Here is an 11,092-nt window from a genome sequence, read left to right on the forward strand (position 1 = left end):
CTGTGAGTGAAGATGCCAGAAGAAGAGTAATAAATGGTAACTGAAGTTGGTTCAGTCATCAATCACTGTAGTCCACAGTACTGAGAAGTAAGCATCGGGTGATTTTTATTTGTACTACACATAAACATGCTAAATAAAGAAAAAAAATCCTTCTGTCAGTGATGTTAAAAGGTCTGTGGCATGCATGAAACAATTTTCTGGAGATACACAGAAAAATATATATATTAATATGAATTGTAAAAATTAAATATAAAGATAATAGTGTGCACAGTAAGGATTGGAATGCACAGTAATGCCAGCTCTGAAACAGTTCATAATCAGATTGTAATGCTGAGCTGAGACCTGGCTGAGCAGAGTCCCTGTCATGGGCTCTCATATCAGGGACTCTGACATTTGTGCTTTGAAATAGCTTTCTCAAATTTTTCTAAGTCTACTTCTGGTGGATAGGGCCAGCCAGGCTCTCTGGGAGGAGTGCCCTGAACCTGAACCAAACATATGTAGTTCCAATTATCTTCAGAGATCCCTGTGACTTCCTTCTTCCTCTACCCACCAGCTTGTGGAGCCATCCATTTTCCCTAATAGGCTCTGTGATCCATGCCTATTGAGTTTCTTGGGGTCTTCCAGATGGGACTTGCTTTCAGAAGACTGGCTTGGTAAATAGATGGCACCATTTTCTTTCATGAAATCACTCGAGATGAGGCTACCAGAAGGGTGCCAACATATCTATTTGAGGTGACTCTTAGTTACATCACACACAAGACAAAACTCTGGTCTATCAAAGGTCTACTAATAAATCTTGGGCATGATACATGTGTTAGGGTTAAATCTACTACCTATATCTCACTATATCTCACCCACTGGTGTTCAAACATTCATGCTGGCTTCTATCTTCAAAACCCAAGGTTTTAGTGGGAGCTGCACACATCTTTGACCTAATTACTCCTCCCCAGCAGTGGCACTGGAACCAAGAATGACCATTCCAATCCCTCAGCAGGTCCACATCACCTGTCAGGCATTCACACAGAAGAGGTCACAAGTATATAATCTATTTCAAAGTCTTGATACTATCTCTCTGCTGTGCCACCAGATACTTTCAACATATGTCCTGTTTTACCTTTGATTGAAATAGCTATATAATACTCTCTTGTGTCAGTGTTTAATAATTTCAGACAAGATTGAGTCATTCCTTATATGAACAAGAATGTCCTCACTCTGCCCACAAGCACATTGTGCGTTCATACTCCCAGTTAGTGGCACTATGTGAAAGAAAGCAGTGTGCTCTGAGGTAAAAGAGATCACCTTCTTGAAGTACAGTATTTAGGATCTAAATCCTTCAGGTTGTTGGAAGATGTGTTTTTATGCAGTTTGTGCTATTAGTTCCAAACAAACAATTTGGCATGAACAGAAAAAAAAAATGATCATTCACATTTTAATTCTCTGGTTAATTTGTGGTCATCAGCAGTTCAACATACAAAGAATCTTTGGGAGAGTTGTTGGAAGGGATTATTTGTAGGCAGCACAGTGAATGATATAGTATCCTCAGAAACGATTCAATTGACATTAAGTGAAATTTGTCAAGTAAGAGGTAAGATCTATATTATTCTAAAGAGCCATGGTAGTGTTAAAAGTAACAATTTTAGTGCCTTCTATTTGTAGCGGGAGAAATTAAATACCCAGAAATAGTCTTTTTGACAACAAAAAATTTAATAGTTTACAAAACTAAATAGGAGGACATTATAAAGAAGTTCTATGTACAGTGTTTTAATAGCAACCAAATGTATAAATAAGTTTTTACCTAAAGCCCTACATCTTCACTGATAAATCACTATACATCATATAGATGCTTGAACTTTGCAATATATTTCTTAGTATTATATAAGCAAGGTATGGACACACATCTGTACTTGAAAGGGTGAGACAGGAGGATCACAGGTTCAAGGCCAGCCTTACTAGCAATGTAGCAAAACTCTCAACCACCTAATAAGACTCTATCTCAAAAAAATAAATAAATAAAATAAAATAAAAAGGGACTGGCATGTAGCTTGGAAATAAAATGTCTCTGGGTTTGATCCCCAGTACCATACAGGCATGTACATACACACACACACACACACACACACACACACACACACCACCACCACCACCACCACCACCACCACCACCACCACCACCACCACCGTTATATAATTGGTTGACCTCCACAGTAAACCTGGGTACCACCCAAATCCTAAGCTTCTGCATACTTTTGTACATTCAGCTTCTTCATGCCCAGTTTCTGACTTCACACTTTACTCTTGTGGTCTATGTCAAAGTATAACTGTCCTGAATCTAGATTAAGGCACCAGTGTTAAGAGAATGATCCATATACCTTATAAGGGATGGTTTGTTCATGAAGACATGTGTGTGTGTGTGTGTGTGTGTGTGTGTGTGTGTGTGTATGTTTGTATTCATTATGGCATAAATTTGCTAGTGGAGAATATCAAATGTATTTACACACAAGCTTACTAATAAATTTAACTAATCTCATGAAAAATACAACAAAAAGACAAAAATAATTGAGGAAATTATAACAAAAATATGTCAGTGCCAGAATTAATTATTTCCTACTCAGTGTTCCAAGATAATGCCATTTTCTACAAACCTCTTTTGCCTTGCCAGATATTCCTTCTCCTTGGGAACTCTTTATGCTTCACAGAGGACTTTGTAAAATATTGAAGCCAGTCTAGCTCATAGAATGCACATGGTATTTACCTCTCACTTTACCAATGTTACCCACCAATACTCTTAGAACATACATAACTAGTCTAACTTAAACCTCTGTGAAGTGCAATCCATACATACGGTCTTCTTGAAAATGTTCCAACGTTGGTCTGCTCATTGGTTCATTGATCAACAACTTATTATAGCCAGTCAGAGCCTGAAACAACATTTTAAAAATCCAGGTTATTATAGATTTTTCCATTTTGTGGTGCCAACTTTGAAGAAAATTATCAATAGTTTTCCAAAACAGTTTCACTATTTTATATTCCCACCAAATGAAAATTCCAATTGCTCCACATTCTCACCAACATTTTGAATTTTAATTACAATAGTGAGTGAAAATCAGCCATCTCACTGAAGTAATAATTTTTATTTCCTAATGACTGGTAATGATGTTGACCATGTGTTCAGGGCATATTGGCCATTTTTAATCTGTGAAGTATTATTATACCTTCCCAACAACTACAAAAATTAACTTCTTTGAGATCATTTGAATATAGTTCGAAGGCCTGAAAAAACTGGAGTTCAAATATTAAACTGCCTTTGACAGGGTAAATAAGACCAGTAAATTTGTATTCATGCTTGTATATATAAGATCACATATTATGTGTTGTACATTATATAAAATAAGATTAATTTTAAGTGTAAATTAATTTACAGGAAAAGGCATGACTGTGTATTGGTGATATTAGGCAGATTCCAGAAAAAAACAGTTGACAGACTCAAGCTGGGCCCCTTTAACTCAGGATGTAGGCATTTAGGGAAAATTACAGGGGACATTAGGGATGGTAATTTGAGGGATATTTACAACTCTTCACTAGAAGAGAAGAAAGGAGTTCCTGAAATCTAGAGATTCAGAGAGCATCGTGGAGCTGGAGAAACCTACCTGTCAGGGACTGAGCTTTAATGTGAGGGACTCACAGGACCCACGCTGACAGACAGGCCACCTGCAGGAGGGAGCAGGTAGGAGACAGAATTCGTCCCTACCACATTCTCATGCAGCCCTTCTGCTGGCGCCTTCCATTTTCTTTCTTTTTTTTTCTTTTCTCTTATTTGTTTATCTATTTACTTACTTACCTAATTACTTACTTACTTACTTACTTATCTTGTAGTACTGGGAATTGAACCCAGATACATTGTACTTCTGAGCTACACCCTCACTCCTGGCCCTTTTTATTTATTTATTTTTTATTTGAAACAGGGTCTTGTTAGGTTGTTGAGTCTCATTTATTTGCTGAGGCTGTCCTCGAACCTGCAAGCCTCCTGTCTCAGCCTCCCAAGTACTGATAGTATTGGTGTGCACCATCACACCCACTTTGCATTTTCTGAACCCAATTGGATGCTATAAAACAAAATAGGCTGTCACTGCAATATGAGCTCTAGGCCTAGGACAGATTAAAGAGTGCACCCAGCAAAGAGAAGACAGCTAGCACATTGGCTCACCAACGAAGGGCTAGAGGACAATTCTGAACAAAAACATGAAGGCCAGATTTTTTATATAATATCCTCTGAGGTTCTAATCCTCACTGTTAATTTCATGTTTATACTTATGATGTTAAATCTTGTCTGTTTTGTTCTCAGAATCCTATTAGAATAGTTTAGATACTTCATCTTCTTTTAAGACAACCCAACAGGTATCTAAAATAATACTCATAGAAATCATTTAGACTAATACACTTTGAAATAAAACCTAGTATATTTTCACTGAGGTCAGCATGGTTTAAAAAATGAAGAAATAATGCAATCACTATGTATATGCTGTGTTAATATTCCTAGAATTCTCACTAACTCACTAAAGTCCCAAGTAGGAGAAGAAATAACTGATATGCTAGGAATATTAATATGTTTTACAAAATTAGTGGGTAGTAAAAAAACATTGCACTTTCTAAAGCTGAACTAATATTGTAATTTAAAAATCAATATAATGTAAGATTATATCAAATTTTATAGAGAATATCATAAAAGTCCTCTGTTCTTTATACTTTCTTATCATAAAAGAAACAAAGATCTCCTGAAGAGAAGATGGTTCTAATCTTAGAACTATGCAAAAAAGATCTACCTAAAATACCTCAAAAAATGTGATTGGCATGATAACGTACGGGAAAGCTTCCATTATTTTTTAATGTTGCTGATTTGACCATTAAATATCCATATTTAATATCTATATCTATATTTGAGCATTAATATGTATCTTTAATGGTCAAATCAGCTACACATCTATATAGCTTACATTTATTGAGCATCTAATTGTTATGTGGTATCCAAACAGAAATTTAAGAAATATAGATTGAATCAAGGTTAACATATTGGTATGGCATGTGAACATTGCTGACATCTAGTGGTCATACTGAATGAATTCCTTGAAGAAATAAATTAGTGTCCTTTATATAGGCCATCTAGCGAATTAAAAAGTTAACTGCAAGCACAGGATGTACTTAAACAAATATATCAAATTTAATCACTAAGCCATGCAATGGGAAGGAGGGATGGGGAGGGAATGGGGTAGGGATCGGGTATGGGCTAATTGGATGATGTGTGCATGTATGTCTCCACAAGTCTTTTATCCCATTATGATGTATGACTGCAATGCACCAATAAAAAAAAAAAATGTTTTTAAAAGTTAACTGCACTCGTTCTATTTGATATTTAATTTTGAATACCTATAAATTCTGTTTCAAATAAGTAATAAGAATAATATTGAACGCCTATAAATTCTGTTTCAAATAAGTAATAAGAATAATTTTCATTTAATAAAAGTTCATAACTCACAGAGGATCTTGATTTGAAGTCATAAGAAGCAGTGCAAATACAAAACAAAATTTAAATATGAACTTTGGATATTTTGCTGATTTTTCCCAATAAGTTCTTAATTTCACTAAATTTAGGCATGTTGTATTGATTATTATTTATTCTTTCTGGTGCTTCCTCATTAATACAACTAATATTGTGATATAAAATTTTTATTTTTTTAATCTTTATAAGTATTCATAGAGAAATTAAACATTATAAGGTAATAAAATTGCATTACATCATTAGGAAATAATTATTATATTGGTATTTATGGTTGGTCTTTCTAGAAACATTAGACTGAAGAAAATATGAAAACTGAAAAATTATGTAAGAGTTTGGTAAATGATCAGATGACAATGTTAGTCAATTGTCAATATCAGCAGAAAAATATTAGCTAATTACAGCAGTGACACAAATAAAACATACATACACTGAGGCAAGTATCTGGCCTTGGTATTACTCTAATTTTTATAGAGACATTGGCACTACCACATTCCAGGTAATGTGAAGGGATTGTCCATTTACATAATGCATTATGAAGAAGGTATAAAAAAAGATTGAAAATCACAAAAAGCTCTGAAAAAAATGGAAGAGCATCCAGTTTTTTCTCTTAAGCCACAGAATATTTTTCATTTCTAGGAAGAATCATTGTTTTCCTGGAATTATGTACTAGTCTCTAGTTATGTCTAAATTTCCTATTTTTCACTAATAGCTCAGAGCTAAATGCCAGCCATTTAATCTCCCACCTTTACTGGGTTCCCTCCCACACATTATCATCTTTATTTCTCAGGTGTCCTCTGCAACCATGTATCACTCCCCTGGATTTTATCTTCATCTACACCTCAAACCCAGTCTGGTGCTATTACACACACACACACACACACACACACACACACACACACACACCATCTCATTTCTTACATTCTCATTAGCAAGTATAATGAACAGTAAATATTTGCTAATTTAATACCATAGACAGAACTTCCTTAAAGACCGAAGGAACAAAAGATACAAGACATATAGGATTATCCTATGTATAAACTGCATCGCTTTCTATAAAGGAGAGGTGAGTATTTATTTTTCATCTAATTTATTTTTTTATATTTTTATTGGTGCATTGTAATCATGCATCACATTGGAATATAAGACTTGAGAGGATATACAAGCACACATCATCCAATTAGCCCTCATCCAATCCCCATTTCATTCCCTCCCCCTCCCTCGATCCCATGCTTGATTGATGATTATCTTTGATACATTTGTTTACGTACCTCCTGAGTTTTAAAGAGGTTCCATCCTCCCCCACCCCATCCCCTCTGATTGGTCATCTTAATTGCTTCACTATAGGGCCCTTTCTATAACTCAACCTCCTCCTGTCACCCCTTTCCTCCTAGTTTTTGCTAGTTAGGGGAAGCATCTGGTTTTTATTTTCTGTGATATTTCTCTGTGCATGCCATATTGCAAGTTCCGATCCCACTCTTGACGGCCCCAGTAGTGGCCTGGACACCCAAAGGACTCTGATCCCAACCTCACTGGCTCCAGCACCGGCTTTGCCTGATGGGATGCGCTGATTCTGGCCTCACTGCCACCCGAACCAGCCTAACCCCTCAGCTGGTTCTGATACAGGCCTCAGAGGCCTCAGTAGCAGCTTTGCCTTACGGCAGGCTCCGATCCCGGCCTTGTAGGCCCCAGCGCTGGCCTTGCCTCATGGCAGGCTCTGATCCCAGCCTTGCTGGATCCGGCACCAACCTAACCCCTCGGCAGGCTCCGATCCCGGCCTCAGAGGCCTCAGTAGCGACCTTGCCTCATGGCAGGCTCCAATCCTAGCCTCACTGGCCCCAGCACCGGCCTTACCCCTCGGCAGGCTCCAATCCAGGCCTCAGAGGCCCCAACACCGGCCCTGCCTCATGGCAAGCTTCGATCCCAGCCTCACTGGTCCTGGCACCAGCCTAACTCCTCGGCATGCTCTGATCCCAGCCTCGGAGGCCCCAGCACCGGCCTTGTCTCATGGAAGGTTCCAATCCTGGCCTCGCTGGCTGGCCCCGGCACTGGCCTAACCCCTTGGCAGGCTCCAATCCCAGACTCTGAGGCCTCAGTAGTGGCCAAGCTCCAATCCTGGCCTCGCTGGTGCCGTCACCAGCCCAAACCCTCAGCATGCTCCGATCCTGGCCTTGGAGGTCCCAGCACCGACCTTGTCTCATGGCAGGCTCTGATCCTGGCCTCGCTGGCCCCGGCACCAGCCTAACGCCTCAGCAGGCTCTGATCCCGGCCTTGCTGGCCCCAGCACCGGCCTAACCCCTCGGCAGGCTCCGATCCTGGCCTCAGAGGCCCTAGCACTGGCCTTGCCTCATGGCAGGCTCTGATCCTGGCCTCGCTGGCCCTGTCACCAGCCTAACCTCTCAGTAGGGTCCTATCCTGGCCTCAGAGGCCCCAGCATCAGCCCTGCCTCACGGCAGGCTCCAATCCCAGCTTTGCTGTCCCTGACACCAGCCTCACCCCTTGGAAGGCTCCAATCCGAGCACCCTCTTCACCCAGCAGATTGTCCCACATTTCCAAGGGTGCGTGGTGGTAGCATTCTGCCTCTGGGGTTATTTCTTCAAAAGTTCCAGGTGTAATACATCATATCTCTGCCTCCCCTGAGTACTGGCCACTGCCATTGCCACTGCCTCCACCATTTCAAATCTTTCCCAAACTCTTTTTCCACTCTGAATGTTTTCCAGTGTTCCTAAGCATGAGTGACAGTAGCATTCAATGTTTGGGGTAATTTCTCCAGAAGATAAAGTTGGTAGGATCAGATTTCTGCCTCTCCCGAATACAAGTGTCCACCGCCATCACGGGGACTGCTTCTAACACCCGTTCCTCCTAGGTCTCCGCTAAACTCTCTCCTTACAGGTGATATACAGGATTCTTAAGAATGTAGAGAAGAAACAGTCCTCCTTCACAGGGAATTTTTCCAAAAGTTCCAATTCAGTTGGATAAGTTTTGTCTGCATCTCCAGTATCCTGGCAGCCGCTGTGGCCCTCTTGACCCCTCTCCGATATTTTTCTTTACTTTTTTCTTTTTCTTTTCCTTGTTTTTTTTTTTTTTTTTTTTTTTTTAATAAGAGAAGACAGTATGTGCGGTTTGAGGAGGTTGTGGGATCAGACACTCGGTAGCACTGCAGCCCGGGCCCCAGTTCTTCCAAGGGTCTGGCGTGCCCCATGCAACACCCGCCCAAGGCCCAGAGCCCTGTGGCCCGGGCTCCAGTTCTTCCGGGGGTCCGGCATGCCCCATGCGACCCCTGCCCGGGGCCCAGGGCCTTACCACCAGGGACCGGTTTTTCCAGGGATCCAGCATGCACCATGCGACCCCTGCCTGGGGCCCAGGGCCCTTTGGCCTGGGCTCCAGTTCTTCCGGGGGTCTGAGGTGAGTATTTCAAAGTGAATGTGTCTGCTTAACTGTGCCTGATATTCCCTCCCTAGGTCTTCTCTGCTATACTATAGAATTAAAGAATGGATTTTCTGTTTCTCCAAAAATAGGCAATATACTATGAAAGAAGTTAGGATGTCTCACTGGGAGCAAGAAAAATCCTGCAAGGAATGCGTCTATAACCAATACCTACCAATATGCTGCATACGAACTCTTCCGCCCTTTCTCCTTCCTTCTGATGGGGATACTGGGGCTGGAAGATGTGCATGTCTGGATTGGCTTCTCCTTCTTTGCAGTGTACCTAGTAGCCCTCCTGGAGAATATCATTATCTTGTTTGTGATATGGACTGAACGCAGTCTGCATCAACCCATCTTCTAGTCTCCATTAACCCATGTTCTATTTCCTGGTCATGTTGGCCAGCACTGATTTGGGCTTGTCCACAGCCACCATCCCCAAGATGCTGGATATTTTCTAGTTCACTCTCAAGGATATTGTGTTTGGTGCATGCATCGCACAGATGTACACCATCCACATATGCACTGACCTGAAATCTGTGGTGCTGACAGTTATGGCCATAGATCACTATACTGCCATCTTCAGCCCCTTTAGATACAGTGATATCTAGCAACAAGGTGATAGCCATTCTCCTTATTGTAGTCAGGACTTTGGTGCTTGTGACTCCTTTCATATTTCTCATCCTGAGATTACTTTCTGTGGTGCCTGGGTTATTCTCCATACTTACTGTGAACATATGGGTATGGTGGAGTTAGCTCGTGCCAATATTAGGGTCAACATGATTTATGACTTAATTACTTTCTCTGTGGGATACCTTGACCTTTCTGTGATTGGATTTTCCTATGTTCAGATTCTCGGGGCAGCCTTCCATCTCCCCTCCTGGGATGCAGGAATCAAGGCATTCAGCATTTGTGCTTCCACATCTGTGTCGTGGTGGCCCTCTACCTGCCAGCCCTCTTCTCCTTCAAGACGCATTGCTTTGTCCACAGCATCCATCACTGCATACACATACATTTGGCCAATCTGTATGTGGTCGTTCCACCTGCCCTTAACCCTGTTATTTATGGGGTCAGGATAAAACAGATAAGAAAGTAAGTGCTAAGAATGCTTAACCCTAAAAGCTATTGACATTTAGCCCCAAAAGGATCTTCTACAATAGATAGTACAACAATAATGAGATCATATCAGAAGTAAACACTGGAATCATTCTTGTCAAGTTTTCATAATAATTCAATAAAGTATAGTGTTATCAGAAGTAAACACCAGAATCATCTTTTATACTGTTTTGGTTCACTGTAATGATACATCATAGTGAGAGTCAAAGTAATACAAACATACATGCACACAGCACTTGGTGTGTTTCTCTCTAGGTCACACTCAGCTCCCCTCTCCACCTTGTACATGTTAGATTGGTAGTGATCCCTTCATATATAGACTTAGCATTATTTGAACTGTTTTCTTCATCATCTCTCCTTTTGCTCCTCTGATCTCCCTCCCCAATTACCTTCCACTATTCTACTGTTCTCTCCTCTCTGAAGCCCCTTCTGTTTCTTACTTTCTCTCTAGCTTCCACATGTGGGAGAAGATACATGATCCTTGACACTCTGAGACTGGCTGAATACCAGAAACATCTTTAACACTGCTAGCATGCCCACACAAGCCAATCACATTATGTGCCCATAGCTCATAATTCTAACACACCCACTGGAAGACATAGCACAACAATTTCAAAAAAGATCATTTTACTCTGATCCCTGAAAAGTGTAAGAGATACTGACATTGAAGCCCCACTGATATCACAAAATTTCTAATGTGAGGGACAAGTTTTGTAAAAAAACACTCTTGCCTTGATAACTGCCTTAAATAACTTCCTTCCACATGAATATTTTTTCCATTCTCATATCAGAAGCTGAAGTTTGTGACTACAAAAAAAGACATGGGAATTCATATTACAATGGCAAGAGAAATTATCTATGAGGCATAAAATATCCATTTGAGGTCTCCAGCCTGATTGGGATGTTAGACCTGAGAATTACACTAAAACCCTTTGAACTTCAATGTCTCTGTCTATAAAATACTATAAAAACAGCCAAGCATGTTGGCGCACACTTGTAATCC

At 40.4% G+C, this 11,092-nt stretch overlaps 1 pseudogene across 1 annotated transcript; it reads left to right on the forward strand.

The window, feature by feature from the left end:
- The first annotated feature begins 8,884 nt into the window (after window positions 1–8,884).
- On the forward strand, window positions 8,885–10,102 carry LOC308259092 (olfactory receptor 52E5-like; annotated as a pseudogene). The gene is made up of 2 exons: window positions 8,885–8,955; window positions 9,109–10,102. The product of its transcript is annotated as an olfactory receptor 52E5-like (transcript).
- The last annotated feature ends 990 nt before the right edge of the window (window positions 10,103–11,092 follow it).

This window comes from Muscardinus avellanarius (genome assembly GCF_963383645.1).
Source record: "Muscardinus avellanarius genome assembly, chromosome: 1".
NCBI lineage: Eukaryota > Metazoa > Chordata > Mammalia > Rodentia > Gliridae > Muscardinus > Muscardinus avellanarius.